The following is a 7,429-nucleotide window of genomic DNA, read 5'->3' on the forward strand; positions in this document are numbered from 1 at the left end:
TGCTTCTGCAGCCTATGGGTGTGGAGCCCTCGCCCTCAACTAACTCTTCCTTCCCCCCTAGGCCCCCCCACAAGCTCCCTCTCTGCCCCAGCTCCTGCTCCAGCCCCCCCCTGGCCTGGCACGCACGCACACACACACACACACACACACACACACACACACTTTGCAGGAGAGAATCAGAGCCAGAGGCAACAAGCCAGATCCCGAGGAGAGGAGTGAGGCGGGGGCGAAGGTTGCTTTAAACAAGGCAGGGACAGAGCCAGGAAGAGAACCCAGGAGTCCTGATGTCTGGTTCCTGCCGCAACCAATAAATATTAGACCCTCCCATGGTAGAACTGGGAACAAAACCCAGGAGTCCGAGTGTTCAGGCAACAGCCCTTCCCCACCCCCTGAACGAGATGGCACTCCCCATCCCAGAGCTGGGAATACAACCCAGGAGTCCTGTCTCCTGCTGGCTGCCCCTGGCAGTGCTTCCACCAGGACAGGCTCCCTCTGCTCTATGCCGCGAGGTGTCACAAGGGGTCAGAGGAGTGGCATGGGGTTGGATCAGGCCCATAGATCTCCCCACCCCCTCGCCTAGCATACCGGATCCGGCAACTGCCCCCACCTGCCTGGGACCCATGCTGCTCATCGGGGTCCCAGACTGGCTGGAGCAGGCAGTAGTCCCATAGCTGCCGGGGCGGGCGCCATGTACGGCACGTGACCTGGATCTTGCCTGTGGGGCTGCTCCAGGCCCTGTGTGGGTCACTCAGACCTGCAGCCCTGGGGGCTGGATGCCAGGGCTCCACGGGGTGTATCCTGCCCCCAGGCTGTCCATTTGATGCCCCTGCCATACTTGTATGCAATACCTGTCGGCAGCCCTGCAGAGGCAGCAAGCTCCTGCCCCTGATCACACCCCCATGACCCAACGTAGCCCCTGCGTCCCTCCCTGATCAGTCTGTAGGATGTACCAGGTCCTCAGCCCCTCTGCTGAGCTGCTCCCAGACCCCCAGCACTGGGCTGAGACCCCATGGCTCATTCCCTGCAAGCACCCCTTGGGCAGGAGCAGCCATAGGAAACAAGTGACATGGCAGCCACTACAGTGGAGCTGCAAGGACATGTGCACACCTGCTTTGGCCACCAGCAGGGCACCCAGAAAGGCAGCAGGCGCCTGGGGGGCCAGTGGTGGGCAGAGGGTCTGCATGTACCTTGTGCCAGCTGCTGGGTGGTGGCAGAAGCTGTGCTCTGTTCCCTGCCGGTGTGGGAAATCCCAACCCATTGCACAGCCCTGAGGCTGAGGCTGAATGAGGGTTTCCCAGGCAGACAGGGCTCATCTAGACTAGGTCAGGGGCTGGTCCTGGGATTTCTGGAGCTGCCAAAGATAGGTGCAGGGCATGACAGGTGCAGCCCACCCTTCTTCCTAGGCCTCCATGGGCGCTTGTGCATGCGATGGGGTTTAATCTTCACAAGTTCCTTACCTTTCAGTTGGCAGCAGGACAGGCACGGATGGAGCTGGGAGGCAGCAGCCCACAGGGGCTCAGGCCTTTGGTGGGGCATCTGGACCCTTGGAGGCCCTCTGAGCTCCTTGGACCAGACCCTGAAAGTTTTAAGTACCTCGTTCCCATGGACACCCAAGGGACTCGGGCACCTTGACGCCTTGGAGGCTCAGGTCTGAGCAGTGCCTGCCACCTTGGGGAGGGCTCCCATGTACCAAGAAGCAGCGATGTTTGGAGGGTGCTGGGAAAAGGGCTCAGGCTGGGCTCAGGTGCTGCAGCCTCTCTCGGCCTCACCAAGTCCTTGAACACACTTCCCTTTGAAACCAGAGACAGCCGTTTTGGCCCCCGGCCCTTCCTCATCCGCTCCCCGGATTCCAGGCCCATCTCTCCCCTGCCTTTGATCTCCGGCCTCCTCTGTTTCATCCTTCCCCTGCCCCAGCCCAAGCTGGTGCTATCTCCACATCAGACATGCACTTCAAAAGCAGGAGAGGCCTGGGACTCGCCTCTGGCTCAGCCCTCGTGAGATGGATGGCTCTGCCCCTGCGTCGGGGCAGGAGCGAAGATGCATTGATAGTTCCCATCCTGAGTCCGACGTGGCGCCAAGGATGGGCTCCTCCTTCAGCCCTGCATCTCCGGAGCCTGCAGCCGTGCCAAGAACCGCTCAGCAATAAAGGGTTTGCAGGGTGGACCTTGTCCTGGGGAGAAGCACCAGATGGGAGCGCAGAGGCCTCCACATAGCGGGGACGCTAGGGGCGGCTGCAGGGCAAACTCCCCACACCTGCACTCACAGGTCTCCCCTCTGAGCTGCAGGGGTGAGGAAGGGGTCTCCTGGGGGGCAACAAGTGCTCCCTGCACGCCGGGGTAGTGCAACGTGGACACACACACATCTCCAACCATCCCAAACCAAGACTAGATCTCAGCCAGAGACTAGAGAATTTAAATGTCTGATTAGAGACACTTTCAAAGGGCCTGATATTCAGAGGATGGCGGACCCATATCTGGCAACAGCTGGCCTATCATGCAGCTGGGATGGAGGGGAACAGTGGCAGGGATGGTACAGGGGGCTTGGCACTTTCCGTGGAGACCCTGATGCTGGGGACCCATTCAAAGCGAGCCCTGGGGGCTGCCCTTCTGGCAGTAAGGATGAGAAAGGAGCAGGGCTGGCGGGGTGGGCCTGTTTTGCAGGACAAAATCAGATGAAGAGGAGTTGAAGAATCTGGACCTTTATGTGAACCAAAACAGTTCTGTTGCCCTTGATATCGGGCAAAGCAAAGCACAGGTTGCTTGGGGAAAGAAAACTGGGGCGGGTAGATAGATAGATAGATAGATTGAAGTGTATGGCAGATGAGCATGGATTGCCGCCCATCCGGCATTATAATAATACTCTAAATTCTTGTGACTCAATGCACGTTTGCACTTCCCGTGCTGGGAAGGCCAAACCGGCCTGGCCAGTTTCACTTCCAGTTTCTGGGGTAGGGCATGGGGCTCTCTGTTGGGGGGAACATCTTACAGCTGCCCCAAACCCGGCCAGGGACCTGTTAGAGGGGCTTGGGGCTGGGTGGGAGCACGTGTTCAAGTCCCCTGGCAGCAAAGTGGGGTGAGGGAGGGCTCATGCCAAACCAAGGCCACGGGGAGCGAGGGGCTGAGCTGGCAACAGGCCTGGGCTAGGGCTGCTACGTCTCTGGTATCTAGGCCAGCGTTTCTCAACACATGGGTTGTGACCCCAAAGCAGGTCGCAAGAATATATGAAAGGGTCATGGGCAAACTTTAATTCTCCTTTAAAGGAAAAAACTGTGGGAAATGGTGGCTTTTCCCTTGCAGGCTGGCAGAGTTTCAGCCTGCGAGGGGCTGCTTGGGCCCCCCTGCCCCACACACTGGGGGGCTGCAGCCTGGGCGCAGGGGCAGCGGGTCGGGAGTGAGGGGCACTGTGTCAGGACTGGCTGTCCATGTTTACAAATGGGTCCTGGTACAAAAAAAGGTTGATCTAGGCAATAATGCAGCTGGAGGGGGTGGGGTATGGTGGCCCCCCGAAAACAGGCTCCTGCTGCCATCTAGTGGGAGACTTCCTCCATAGCCACCTTTTCCCCACCAGATCTGTGCTGTTGTCCTCTCTACCTCTTTCCCTACACCCACATACGCCATCCCCCCAGCCTCCCATCAACCTGCCCATCTTTCTGCCCAGGTAACCATGAGGTTTGGGACCTCAGTCCTGCTCTGCCCTCCTCTGGCACTTACCATGGATCTAGGTCAGTATTGCTAAGGGGAAACTGAGGCACAGGGCAGGGCTGTGACTTGGTCAGCAACTCATCCACACTGCAGCTGTCCTGACCCAGGTGCTCAGTCACACTTCTGATCTCCCCTGCCGGTAAGGTACAAAGTGACCCACTGTCCTGGTTTGCCTGGACCATCCCGAGGCTGTCCCCAGTAACCCCCTGAATTGGGGCCCTGGCCTTGAACTGGAAAACGGCTCCTGCATCAGTACGAGGCAGCATCCTGCTGGGTCTGTGAGGGGATGCAGGGGGTGGAGGGACCCCGGAGCCTCCCCTGAGCCCTAGACCAGAAGCAGTACAGCCACATTCACATGTCCTCTGCCCCTCCACAGAGCTGTTTAGTGAGCAGACACCTTCCCCCCCACAACAGCTGGTGCCACCCCAGAGACTTCCCTCCCATGCCAGCTGGGCCCAGGACAGGCAAATCCCCTTGTGTTTCTGGCCCCGTGACCTGACAGCTGGATGCTGTAACAAGGTGAGACACACAGACAGGGCCCAAATAGACAGACGGAGAAACAGACAGACAGATAGGTGTATGTGAGGGTGATAGACAGGCAGATGAACGCACAGTTGTCCACTCACCAACCCTCTTTTCCAGCAAGATGCACCACCCCAGAAATCCCCCCCACCCCTAGCTACTGCATGGGCTGGTTCCCAGCAGCGCGAAGCTCTGGGCTGGGCTGGCTCGGGCGTCCACAGGCAACAGCCAGCACGAGGCTGAGGGCTGCCAGAGAGGCAAACCCAGGGAGCATGGGGCTGTGTCAGGGCAGAGGAATGGCAGCAATGCCTGCCCTGTGCCAGAGCCCGCTGGCTGGGGAAGCACCCAGCAACCAGCTGTCTTCTATTGGGAAAGTGTAAGCCCAGAGCAGGGAGCAAGGAGAGATCCCATCCCTGAGCCCAGCCCTGGGGGTTGGGAAGGGGAAGCAAGGCTGCCTCTCCCAGTGTGCATATATAGCTCCAAGCATCCAAGACCCCATCTGGTAGGGGCCCTGCAGGTATAGGTGTCACTGCTATTGTTATTCTTTGTTCCTCCACTGCAGACTGCTCTGGGGGAGAACACGGCTCAGGTGCATCCAGCACCCACCACGCAACAGGCAGGGCTGGGAAGTTCCATGTGTCCAATGGAGGCCGCTGGGAGGCTATTGACCAGGGCACCTGGGTTCACCCCCTGACTGTAGCACCCAGCTGGGGTATCAGCTTTGTGCTGACTGGAGGGGAGAGCATCACACCAAGGCACCCCCTGGTCCATACAATATAATGCCTCCTAGAACCACGATGTACCGCCAGCTCAGCACCCAACCCATATATGTCTGCGCATACGTGGGCATGTGCATATATGGGGGGGAGGTGTCTCTGCACTTCTGTACCTATGGGTCCATGTATCTGCATGGCTGTGCATACGTGTGTGTGTAGCTGCATGGCTGTGTGTACGTGTGTGTGTGTGTGTATGTGTGTACGCGCACGTCCCATCTGGGTTTGATCACTCCCCGGTTGGCGGCGGGAGCCCTCTCCTGTGGTTTCGGATACGGGAGAAGGTTCCAGGAAGCCGCTGCTCCTGGTGGATTGACTCAGGCAGCCGGATCGGAAATTGTTACAGGGACGCGGGGCCGGCGCCCTGGGCAGCCGCGTGTGCTCCTGCCTGCCTGTGGCCTGCAGCCCTGGCCTGCCTCGAGCCAGCTCCCAGCATCAGTGATGTGCTGCCGGGCTCAGCTGCAGCCTCCGGCCAAGCAAGGCAGGATGGACACAGGGCCTCCTGCCTGCTGCCTGGGAGCCCAGCCCAGCCCAGCCATGGCCATTTATCACTGTCTTAGCCTTGCGAGACCTTCCTGCACTAGCAGCCCAGTTACTTCCACCCTTCCTGGGACAGCGGGGCCCCAGCGGGGAGCTGGGGGATGCAGACTCCAGCAGCATATGCCCACCTAGACAGGGGCAGGGGGGTTCAAATGGAGGGAGAATGTCACACCACAAACTTCTCCCCTCCCCACAATCTCTCAGCCCCCAAATCAATGCAACCCCTGCTGTTAGCTGTAGTCCCAGAGCCCACCCCAGAGCCAGGAGCTTCAAGGGACCCTGCGTGGTGGGTGGCTGGGGTGAAAGTGTGGAGACAGATGGGGATGCCAGTGTACACAGGGCTGAAAGTTGAGTGGGGTTGCCCTAGTGGTGGCAGATCCCTACCAAGCCCCTAGAGGACCGGGGAGTTGTCCTAGCCGCAAGCAGGGGTCACCTCTGCCCATGGTTCAGTGAATGCTTCTGTGATCCTGGCAGTGAATGGATCCAAGTGCTGTGAGCTTCCCTACAACAGTGTCCTCCAAATGCCCACTGGAATTCAAGGGCTGGGAGCTTCCCGGCAGCAGTGTCCTGTGGGTAGCAGCAGCACTGTGTTGCTGCTTTCTGCCCTGCCCTCCTGTCCTGGGCCCAGCCCTGAACACCTCTTAGTGTCCACATGCCGCACGGCACCTCCAAGGCATCAGTCGCCAGCCCTCAGGTGAGTCTCTGCTGCTCACTGTGGGAGTTGTTGGGTGCTGAGCCACCTAGCGCTGGGCCCAGGAGGCAGCCCCCCGCCTGGCTAGGGGGAGCAGCGCCTGGGACCAGCCACACGGGAATAGCAGTGGGCAAAGCAAGCGCCGCCGGGCTCGGCCACGGGACTCCCTGCAATTTTGGTTGGGAACCACAGAAATGCAGTGCTAGCTGTGCCAGAGCCGCGCCCCTGCCTCCCCCTCCCCCCCGCCCCAGAGAGGCGACACACATTCACGGACACATGCATATATGCACAGTCATGTGTGCACACTTGCACACACATGCACAGACACATGCATACATGCACACTAGGGTTGCCTTCATAGAGGACAGTCCAGTGTCCTCTGTCCTCTATTGATACAAAACCTGATGTCTTTATGTCCTCTATTTTTCTCTTGAAGACATAAAGGCATCAGGTTTTGTATCAATAGAGGACAAAGGACAGAGTAGCAGAAAACCAGAATGTCCTCTATGATGGCCACCCTAATGCACACCAATGCACATATGCTCACCCTTGCATGCACGTGCATGCACATGCACACACCCACATGCATTCACACACATGCAGGGCTACCTGCACACCTCCACCCACGTATGCATGCACCACAGCCCCTACATCACCCACACGTTACTCCACTGACAGCGCACGTGTGTGCACCCCCTACCCCGTAGCACAACCAACCTGTGCACACCCTATGAGCTCTGTGTTGCAAGCACCCACACCCCTATGGCACAGACCCTCCACACCACACATGCTAGCACCATGCCTCCTGCACTGTACTGCACTGCCACCAGCACAGACACCCCTTGTGACCTGGGGGTGTGTTTTGCAATAGAAACACAATCCCTAGTGTACACACGCACACCCCTCCCCCCCCGGCAGGGCTAGATCTATCCTGGCATGATCAACTATACCCTCCATTTAACCCCTCCCATGCTCTGACCCTGCCTACTTAGGTTCGAGACCACACCACAAGCAGCTTGGTCATACGTGCTGGGGCCTGAAGCCCCCCATAGTTCCAGGGTTGGGCCTTGTAGCACTTTCAGTAGCTAAGGACGTCGGCCCCATATTGCTCAGTGCTGTATGTACATGGTGGAAGAGGCCCCATGGTGATGCCCAGCTAGAGCTGTGAGCTTCCCTGCAACAGTGCCCCACCATGGCAGCTC

This window comes from Crocodylus porosus, unplaced genomic scaffold (assembly GCF_001723895.1).
Source record: "Crocodylus porosus isolate Cpor-Errol unplaced genomic scaffold, CroPor_comp1, whole genome shotgun sequence".
Lineage (NCBI taxonomy): Eukaryota > Metazoa > Chordata > Crocodylia > Crocodylidae > Crocodylus > Crocodylus porosus.